This window comes from Hypomesus nipponensis, chromosome 5 (genome assembly GCF_054491055.1).
Source record: "Hypomesus nipponensis isolate SF chromosome 5, ASM5449105v1, whole genome shotgun sequence".
Taxonomy (NCBI): domain Eukaryota; kingdom Metazoa; phylum Chordata; class Actinopteri; order Osmeriformes; family Osmeridae; genus Hypomesus; species Hypomesus nipponensis.
This window is the reverse complement of record NC_140365.1, coordinates 16,012,501-16,020,000: the sequence shown is the minus strand read 5'-3', so window position 1 is coordinate 16,020,000 and position 7,500 is coordinate 16,012,501. Positions and strand designations below refer to the sequence as shown.

At 47.0% G+C, this 7,500-nt stretch overlaps 22 non-coding genes and 3 pseudogenes across 22 annotated transcripts; all 25 read left to right on the top strand.

The window, feature by feature from the left end:
- Positions 1-80: 80 nt before the first annotated feature.
- Positions 81-199, top strand: LOC146292296 (5S ribosomal RNA). Its single transcript, XR_014757955.1, has one exon. It is a non-coding gene; the product is annotated as a 5S ribosomal RNA (ribosomal RNA).
- Positions 200-381: 182 nt separating this feature from the next.
- On the top strand, positions 382-500 carry LOC146292295 (5S ribosomal RNA). The gene has a single exon (XR_014757766.1). It is a non-coding gene; the product is annotated as a 5S ribosomal RNA (ribosomal RNA).
- A 172-nt stretch (positions 501-672) lies between these two features.
- LOC146292294 (5S ribosomal RNA) lies at positions 673-791 on the top strand. Its single transcript, XR_014756598.1, has one exon. It is a non-coding gene; the product is annotated as a 5S ribosomal RNA (ribosomal RNA).
- A 170-nt stretch (positions 792-961) lies between these two features.
- LOC146292293 (5S ribosomal RNA) lies at positions 962-1,080 on the top strand. Its single transcript, XR_014756597.1, has one exon. It is a non-coding gene; the product is annotated as a 5S ribosomal RNA (ribosomal RNA).
- Positions 1,081-1,276: 196 nt separating this feature from the next.
- On the top strand, positions 1,277-1,395 carry LOC146292292 (5S ribosomal RNA). The gene has a single exon (XR_014757234.1). It is a non-coding gene; the product is annotated as a 5S ribosomal RNA (ribosomal RNA).
- A 184-nt stretch (positions 1,396-1,579) lies between these two features.
- LOC146292291 (5S ribosomal RNA) lies at positions 1,580-1,698 on the top strand. The gene has a single exon (XR_014756745.1). It is a non-coding gene; the product is annotated as a 5S ribosomal RNA (ribosomal RNA).
- Positions 1,699-1,876: 178 nt separating this feature from the next.
- LOC146292290 (5S ribosomal RNA) lies at positions 1,877-1,995 on the top strand. The gene has a single exon (XR_014756596.1). It is a non-coding gene; the product is annotated as a 5S ribosomal RNA (ribosomal RNA).
- Positions 1,996-2,185: 190 nt separating this feature from the next.
- LOC146292289 (5S ribosomal RNA) lies at positions 2,186-2,304 on the top strand. Its single transcript, XR_014756743.1, has one exon. It is a non-coding gene; the product is annotated as a 5S ribosomal RNA (ribosomal RNA).
- Positions 2,305-2,482: 178 nt separating this feature from the next.
- On the top strand, positions 2,483-2,601 carry LOC146292288 (5S ribosomal RNA). Its single transcript, XR_014756595.1, has one exon. It is a non-coding gene; the product is annotated as a 5S ribosomal RNA (ribosomal RNA).
- Positions 2,602-2,791: 190 nt separating this feature from the next.
- LOC146292287 (5S ribosomal RNA) lies at positions 2,792-2,910 on the top strand (annotated as a pseudogene).
- Positions 2,911-3,082: 172 nt separating this feature from the next.
- Positions 3,083-3,201, top strand: LOC146292286 (5S ribosomal RNA; annotated as a pseudogene).
- Positions 3,202-3,375: 174 nt separating this feature from the next.
- LOC146292285 (5S ribosomal RNA) lies at positions 3,376-3,494 on the top strand. Its single transcript, XR_014756220.1, has one exon. It is a non-coding gene; the product is annotated as a 5S ribosomal RNA (ribosomal RNA).
- A 178-nt stretch (positions 3,495-3,672) lies between these two features.
- Positions 3,673-3,791, top strand: LOC146292284 (5S ribosomal RNA). The gene has a single exon (XR_014756532.1). It is a non-coding gene; the product is annotated as a 5S ribosomal RNA (ribosomal RNA).
- Positions 3,792-3,969: 178 nt separating this feature from the next.
- On the top strand, positions 3,970-4,088 carry LOC146292283 (5S ribosomal RNA). The gene has a single exon (XR_014757954.1). It is a non-coding gene; the product is annotated as a 5S ribosomal RNA (ribosomal RNA).
- Positions 4,089-4,270: 182 nt separating this feature from the next.
- Positions 4,271-4,389, top strand: LOC146292282 (5S ribosomal RNA). Its single transcript, XR_014757765.1, has one exon. It is a non-coding gene; the product is annotated as a 5S ribosomal RNA (ribosomal RNA).
- A 174-nt stretch (positions 4,390-4,563) lies between these two features.
- Positions 4,564-4,682, top strand: LOC146292281 (5S ribosomal RNA). Its single transcript, XR_014756594.1, has one exon. It is a non-coding gene; the product is annotated as a 5S ribosomal RNA (ribosomal RNA).
- Positions 4,683-4,852: 170 nt separating this feature from the next.
- LOC146292280 (5S ribosomal RNA) lies at positions 4,853-4,971 on the top strand. The gene has a single exon (XR_014756593.1). It is a non-coding gene; the product is annotated as a 5S ribosomal RNA (ribosomal RNA).
- A 190-nt stretch (positions 4,972-5,161) lies between these two features.
- Positions 5,162-5,280, top strand: LOC146292279 (5S ribosomal RNA). The gene has a single exon (XR_014757233.1). It is a non-coding gene; the product is annotated as a 5S ribosomal RNA (ribosomal RNA).
- A 190-nt stretch (positions 5,281-5,470) lies between these two features.
- On the top strand, positions 5,471-5,589 carry LOC146292278 (5S ribosomal RNA). The gene has a single exon (XR_014756742.1). It is a non-coding gene; the product is annotated as a 5S ribosomal RNA (ribosomal RNA).
- Positions 5,590-5,771: 182 nt separating this feature from the next.
- LOC146292277 (5S ribosomal RNA) lies at positions 5,772-5,890 on the top strand. Its single transcript, XR_014757232.1, has one exon. It is a non-coding gene; the product is annotated as a 5S ribosomal RNA (ribosomal RNA).
- Positions 5,891-6,076: 186 nt separating this feature from the next.
- LOC146292276 (5S ribosomal RNA) lies at positions 6,077-6,195 on the top strand. The gene has a single exon (XR_014756208.1). It is a non-coding gene; the product is annotated as a 5S ribosomal RNA (ribosomal RNA).
- A 174-nt stretch (positions 6,196-6,369) lies between these two features.
- On the top strand, positions 6,370-6,488 carry LOC146292275 (5S ribosomal RNA). Its single transcript, XR_014756521.1, has one exon. It is a non-coding gene; the product is annotated as a 5S ribosomal RNA (ribosomal RNA).
- A 184-nt stretch (positions 6,489-6,672) lies between these two features.
- LOC146292274 (5S ribosomal RNA) lies at positions 6,673-6,791 on the top strand. Its single transcript, XR_014757262.1, has one exon. It is a non-coding gene; the product is annotated as a 5S ribosomal RNA (ribosomal RNA).
- Positions 6,792-6,967: 176 nt separating this feature from the next.
- On the top strand, positions 6,968-7,086 carry LOC146292273 (5S ribosomal RNA). The gene has a single exon (XR_014756592.1). It is a non-coding gene; the product is annotated as a 5S ribosomal RNA (ribosomal RNA).
- Positions 7,087-7,262: 176 nt separating this feature from the next.
- Positions 7,263-7,381, top strand: LOC146292272 (5S ribosomal RNA; annotated as a pseudogene).
- Positions 7,382-7,500: the final 119 nt, after the last annotated feature.

The window sequence follows — 7,500 nt, the reverse complement described above, 5'->3', positions numbered from 1 at the left end:
GAGAGAGAGAGAGAGACCACCTTGCATTGTCAATTGCTAAATCTGTATATGGATAAGTAGCCTATGGTTGTCAACTTATTTCGTACGGCCATACCAGCCTGGCAACGCCCGATCTCGTCTGATCTCGGAAGCTAAGCAGGGTCGGGCCTGGTTAGTACTTGGATGGGAGACCGCCTGGGTATACCAGGTGCTGTATGCTCTTTTGCTCATTCACTTAGAAACTGAAATCTTGCAATATGCACAAGTAGTCCTTCATGAAAGGGGCTGGAAGCTGTTTTCATTTTGACACGAGAGAGAGAGAGAGAGAGAGAGAGAGACCACCTTGCATTGTCAATTGCTAAATCTGTATATGGATAAGTAGCCTATGGTTGTCAACTTATTTTGTACGGCCATACCAGCCTGGCAACGCCTGATCTCGTCTGATCTCGGAAGCTAAGCAGGGTTGGGCCTGGTTAGTACTTGGATGGGAGACCGCCTGGGAATACCAGGTGCTGTATGCTCTTTTGCTCATTCACTTAGAAACTGAAATCTTGCAATATGCACAAGTAGTCCTTCATGAAAGGGGCTGGAAGCTGTTTTCATTTTGACACGAGAGAGAGAGAGAGAGACCACCTTGCATTGTCAATTGCTAAATCTGTATATGGATAAGTAGCCTATGGTTGTCAACTTATTTCGTACGGCCATACCAGCCTGGCAACGCCCGATCTCGTCTGATCTCGGAAGCTAAGCAGGGTCGGGCCTGGTTAGTACTTGGATGGGAGACCGCCTGGGAATACCAGGTGCTGTATGCTCTTTTGCTCATTCACTTAGAAACTGAAATCTTGCAATATGCACAAGTAGTCCTTCATGAAAGGGGCTGGAAGCTGTTTTCATTTTGACACGAGAGAGAGAGAGAGACCACCTTGCATTGTCAATTGCTAAATCTGTATATGGATAAGTAGCCTATGGTTGTCAACTTATTTCGTACGGCCATACCAGCCTGGCAACGCCCGATCTCGTCTGATCTCGGAAGCTAAGCAGGGTCGGGCCTGGTTAGTACTTGGATGGGAGACCGCCTGGGAATACCAGGTGCTGTATGCTCTTTTGCTCATTCACTTAGAAACTGACATCTTGCAATATGCACAAGTAGTCCTTCATGAAAGGGGCTGGAAGCTGTTTTCATTTTGACACGAGAGAGAGAGAGAGAGAGAGAGAGAGAGAGAGAGAGAGAGACTACCTTGCATTGTCAATTGCTAAATCTGTATATGGATAAGTAGCCTATGGTTGTCAACGTATTTTGTACGGCCATACCAGCCTGGCAACGCCCGATCTCGTCTGATCTCGGAAGCTAAGCAGGGTCGGGCCTGGTTAGTACTTGGATGGGAGACCGCCTGGGAATACCAGGTGCTGTATGCTCTTTTGCTCATTCACTTAGAAACTGAAATCTTGCAATATGCACAAGTAGTCCTTCATGAAAGGGGCTGGAAGCTGTTTTCATTTTGACACGAGAGAGAGAGAGAGAGAGAGAGAGAGAGACCACCTTGCATTGTCAATTGCTAAATCTGTATATGGATAAGTAGCCTATGGTTGTCAACTTATTTTGTACGGCCATACCAGCCTGGCAACGCCCGATCTCGTCTGATCTCGGAAGCTAAGCAGGGTCGGGCCTGGTTAGTACTTGGATGGGAGACCGCCTGGGAATACCAGGTGCCGTATGCTCTTTTGCTCATTCACTTAGAAACTGACATCTTGCAATATGCACAAGTAGTCCTTCATGAAAGGGGCTGGAAGCTGTTTTCATTTTGACACGAGAGAGAGAGAGAGAGAGAGAGACCACCTTGCATTGTCAATTGCTAAATCTGTATATGGATAAGTAGCCTATGGTTGTCAACTTATTTCGTACGGCCATACCAGCCTGGCAACGCCCGATCTCGTCTGATCTCGGAAGCTAAGCAGGGTCGGGCCTGGTTAGTACTTGGATGGGAGACCGCCTGGGAATACCAGGTGCTGTATGCTCTTTTGCTCATTCACTTAGAAACTGAAATCTTGCAATATGCACAAGTAGTCCTTCATGAAAGGGGCTGGAAGCTGTTTTCATTTTGACACGAGAGAGAGAGAGAGAGAGAGAGAGAGAGAGAGAGACCACCTTGCATTGTCAATTGCTAAATCTGTATATGGATAAGTAGCCTATGGTTGTCAACTTATTTTGTACGGCCATACCAGCCTGGCAACGCCCGATCTCGTCTGATCTCGGAAGCTAAGCAGGGTCGGGCCTGGTTAGTACTTGGATGGGAGACCGCCTGGGAATACCAGGTGCCGTATGCTCTTTTGCTCATTCACTTAGAAACTGACATCTTGCAATATGCACAAGTAGTCCTTCATGAAAGGGGCTGGAAGCTGTTTTCATTTTGACACGAGAGAGAGAGAGAGAGAGAGAGACCACCTTGCATTGTCAATTGCTAAATCTGTATATGGATAAGTAGCCTATGGTTGTCAACTTATTTCGTACGGCCATACCAGCCTGGCAACGCCCGATCTCGTCTGATCTCGGAAGCTAAGCAGGGTCGGGCCTGGTTAGTACTTGGATGGGAGACCGCCTGGGAATACCAGGTGCTGTATGCTCTTTTGCTCATTCACTTAGAAACTGACATCTTGCAATATGCACAAGTAGTCCTTCATGAAAGGGGCTGGAAGCTGTTTTCATTTTGACACGAGAGAGAGAGAGAGAGAGAGAGAGAGAGAGAGAGACTACCTTGCATTGTCAATTGCTAAATCTGTATATGGATAAGTAGCCTATGGTTGTCAACTTATTTAGTACGGCCATACCAGCCTGGCAACGCCCGATCTCGTCTGATCTCGGAAGCTAAGCAGGGTCGGGCCTGGTTAGTACTTGGATGGGAGACCGCCTTGGAATACCAGGTGCTGTATGCTCTTTTGCTCATTCATTTAGAAACTGACATCTTGCAATATGCACAAGTAGTCCTTCATGAAAGGGGCTGGAAGCTGTTTTCATTTTGACACGAGAGAGAGAGAGAGAGACCACCTTGCATTGTCAATTGCTAAATCTGTATATGGATAAGTAGCCTATGGTTGTCAACTTATTTTGTACGGCCATACCAGCCTGGCAACGCCCGATCTCGTCTGATCTCGGAAGCTAAGCAGGGTCGGGCCTGGTTAGTACTTGGATGGGAGACCGCCTTGGAATACCAGGTGCTGTATGCTCTTTTGCTCATTCATTTAGAAACTGACATCTTGCAATATGCACAAGTAGTCCTTCATGAAAGGGGCTGGAAGCTGTTTTCATTTTGACACGAGAGAGAGAGAGAGAGAGACTACCTTGCATTGTCAATTGCTAAATCTGTATATGGATAAGTAGCCTATGGTTGTCAACTTATTTCGTACGGCCATACCAGCCTGGCAACGCCCGATCTCATCTGATCTCGGAAGCTAAGCAGGGTCGGGCCTGGTTAGTACTTGGATGGGAGACCGCCTGGGAATACCAGGTGCTGTATGCTCTTTTGCTCATTCACTTAGAAACTGAAATCTTGCAATATGCACAAGTAGTCCTTCATGAAAGGGGCTGGAAGCTGTTTTCATTTTGACACGAGAGAGAGAGAGAGAGAGAGAGACCACCTTGCATTGTAAATTGCTAAATCTGTATATGGATAAGTAGCCTATGGTTGTCAACTTATTTCGTACGGCCATACCAGCCTGGCAACGCCCGATCTCGTCTGATCTCGGAAGCTAAGCAGGGTCGGGCCTGGTTAGTACTTGGATGGGAGACCGCCTGGGAATACCAGGTGCCGTATGCTCTTTTGCTCATTCACTTAGAAACTGAAATCTTGCAATATGCACAAGTAGTCCTTCATGAAAGGGGCTGGAAGCTGTTTTCATTTTGACACGAGAGAGAGAGAGAGAGAGAGAGACCACCTTGCATTGTCAATTGCTAAATCTGTATATGGATAAGTAGCCTATGGTTGTCAACTTATTTCGTACGGCCATACCAGCCTGGCAACGCCCGATCTCGTCTGATCTCGGAAGCTAAGCAGGGTCGGGCCTGGTTAGTACTTGGATGGGAGACCGCCTGGGTATACCAGGTGCTGTATGCTCTTTTGCTCATTCACTTAGAAACTGAAATCTTGCAATATGCACAAGTAGTCCTTCATGAAAGGGGCTGGAAGCTGTTTTCATTTTGACACGAGAGAGAGAGAGAGAGAGAGAGAGAGACCACCTTGCATTGTCAATTGCTAAATCTGTATATGGATAAGTAGCCTATGGTTGTCAACTTATTTTGTACGGCCATACCAGCCTGGCAACGCCTGATCTCGTCTGATCTCGGAAGCTAAGCAGGGTTGGGCCTGGTTAGTACTTGGATGGGAGACCGCCTGGGAATACCAGGTGCTGTATGCTCTTTTGCTCATTCACTTAGAAACTGAAATCTTGCAATATGCACAAGTAGTCCTTCATGAAAGGGGCTGGAAGCTGTTTTCATTTTGACACGAGAGAGAGAGAGAGAGAGACCACCTTGCATTGTCAATTGCTAAATCTGTATATGGATAAGTAGCCTATGGTTGTCAACTTATTTCGTACGGCCATACCAGCCTGGCAACGCCCGATCTCGTCTGATCTCGGAAGCTAAGCAGGGTCGGGCCTGGTTAGTACTTGGATGGGAGACCGCCTGGGAATACCAGGTGCTGTATGCTCTTTTGCTCATTCACTTAGAAACTGAAATCTTGCAATATGCACAAGTAGTCCTTCATGAAAGGGGCTGGAAGCTGTTTTCATTTTGACACGAGAGAGAGAGAGAGACCACCTTGCATTGTCAATTGCTAAATCTGTATATAGATAAGTAGCCTATGGTTGTCAACTTATTTCGTACGGCCATACCAGCCTGGCAACGCCCGATCTCGTCTGATCTCGGAAGCTAAGCAGGGTCGGGCCTGGTTAGTACTTGGATGGGAGACCGCCTGGGAATACCAGGTGCTGTATGCTCTTTTGCTCATTCACTTAGAAACTGACATCTTGCAATATGCACAAGTAGTCCTTCATGAAAGGGGCTGGAAGCTGTTTTCATTTTGACACGAGAGAGAGAGAGAGAGAGAGAGAGAGAGAGAGAGACTACCTTGCATTGTCAATTGCTAAATCTGTATATGGATAAGTAGCCTATGGTTGTCAACGTATTTTGTACGGCCATACCAGCCTGGCAACGCCCGATCTCGTCTGATCTCGGAAGCTAAGCAGGGTCGGGCCTGGTTAGTACTTGGATGGGAGACCGCCTGGGAATACCAGGTGCTGTATGCTCTTTTGCTCATTCACTTAGAAACTGAAATCTTGCAATATGCACAAGTAGTCCTTCATGAAAGGGGCTGGAAGCTGTTTTCATTTTGACACGAGAGAGAGAGAGAGAGAGAGAGAGAGAGAGAGAGACCACCTTGCATTGTCAATTGCTAAATCTGTATATGGATAAGTAGCCTATGGTTGTCAACTTATTTTGTACGGCCATACCAGCCTGGCAACGCCCGATCTCGTCTGATCTCGGAAGCTAAGCAGGGTCGGGCCTGGTTAGTACTTGGATGGGAGACCGCCTGGGAATACCAGGTGCCGTATGCTCTTTTGCTCATTCACTTAGAAACTGACATCTTGCAATATGCACAAGTAGTCCTTCATGAAAGGGGCTGGAAGCTGTTTTCATTTTGACACGAGAGAGAGAGAGAGAGAGAGAGAGAGACTACCTTGCATTGTCAATTGCTAAATCTGTATATGGATAAGTAGCCTATGGTTGTCAACTTATTTTGTACGGCCATACCAGCCTGGCAACGCCCGATCTCGTCTGATCTCGGAAGCTAAGCAGGGTCGGGCCTGGTTAGTACTTGGATGGGAGACCGCCTGGGAATACCAGGTGCTGTATGCTCTTTTGCTCATTCACTAAGAAACTGACATCTTGCAATATGCACAAGTAGTCCTTCATGAAAGGGGCTGGAAGCTGTTTTCATTTTGACACGAGAGAGAGAGAGAGAGAGAGAGAGAGAGAGACTACCTTGCATTGTCAATTGCTAAATCTGTATATGGATAAGTAGCCTATGGTTGTCAACTTATTTCGTACGGCCATACCAGCCTGGCAACGCCCGATCTCATCTGATCTCGGAAGCTAAGCAGGGTCGGGCCTGGTTAGTACTTGGATGGGAGACCGCCTGGGAATACCAGGTGCTGTATGCTCTTTTGCTCATTCACTTAGAAACTGAAATCTTGCAATATGCACAAGTAGTCCTTCATGAAAGGGGCTGGAAGCTGTTTTCATTTTGACACGAGAGAGAGAGAGAGAGAGACCACCTTGCATTGTCAATTGCTAAATCTGTATATGGATAAGTAGCCTATGGTTGTCAACTTATTTCGTACGGCCATACCAGCCTGGCAACGCCCGATCTCGTCTGATCTCGGAAGCTAAGCAGGGTCGGGCCTGGTTAGTACTTGGATGGGAGACCGCCTGGGAATACCAGGTGCCGTATGCTCTTTTGCTCATTCACTTAGAAACTGAAATCTTGCAATATGCACAAGTAGTCCTTCATGAAAGGGGCTGGAAGCTGTTTTCATTTTGACACGAGAGAGAGAGAGAGAGAGAGAGAGAGAGACCACCTTGCATTGTCAATTGCTAAATCTGTATATGGATAAGTAGCCTATGGTTGTCAACTTATTTCGTACGGCCATACCAGCCTGGCAACGCCTGATCTCGTCTGATCTCGGAAGCTAAGCAGGGTTGGGCCTGGTTAGTACTTGGATGGGAGACCGCCTGGGAATACCAGGTGCTGTATGCTCTTTTGCTCATTCACTTAGAAACTGAAATCTTGCAATATGCACAAGTAGTCCTTCATGAAAGGGGCTGGAAGCTGTTTTCATTTTGACACGAGAGAGAGAGAGAGAGAGAGACCACCTTGCATTGTCAATTGCTAAATCTGTATATGGATAAGTAGCCTATGGTTGTCAACTTATTTCGTACGGCCATACCAGCCTGGCAACGCCCGATCTCGTCTGATCTCGGAAGCTAAGCAGGGTCGGGCCTGGTTAGTACTTGGATGGGAGACCGCCTGGGAATACCAGGTGCTGTATGCTCTTTTGCTCATTCACTTAGAAACTGAAATCTTGCAATATGCACAAGTAGTCCTTCATGAAAGGGGCTGGAAGCTGTTTTCATTTTGACACGAGAGAGAGAGAGAGAGAGAGACCACCTTGCATTGTCAATTGCTAAATCTGTATATGGATAAGTAGCCTATGGTTGTCAACTTATTTCGTACGGCCATACCAGCCTGGCAACGCCCGATCTCGTCTGATCTCGGAAGCTAAGCAGGGTCGGGCCTGGTTAGTACTTGGATGGGAGACCGCCTGGGAATACCAGATGCTGTATGCTCTTTTGCTCATTCACTTAGAAACTGAAATCTTGCAATATGCACAAGTAGTCCTTCATGAAAGGGGCTGGAAGCTGTTTTCATTTTGACACGAGAGAGAGAGAGAGAGAGAGACCACCTT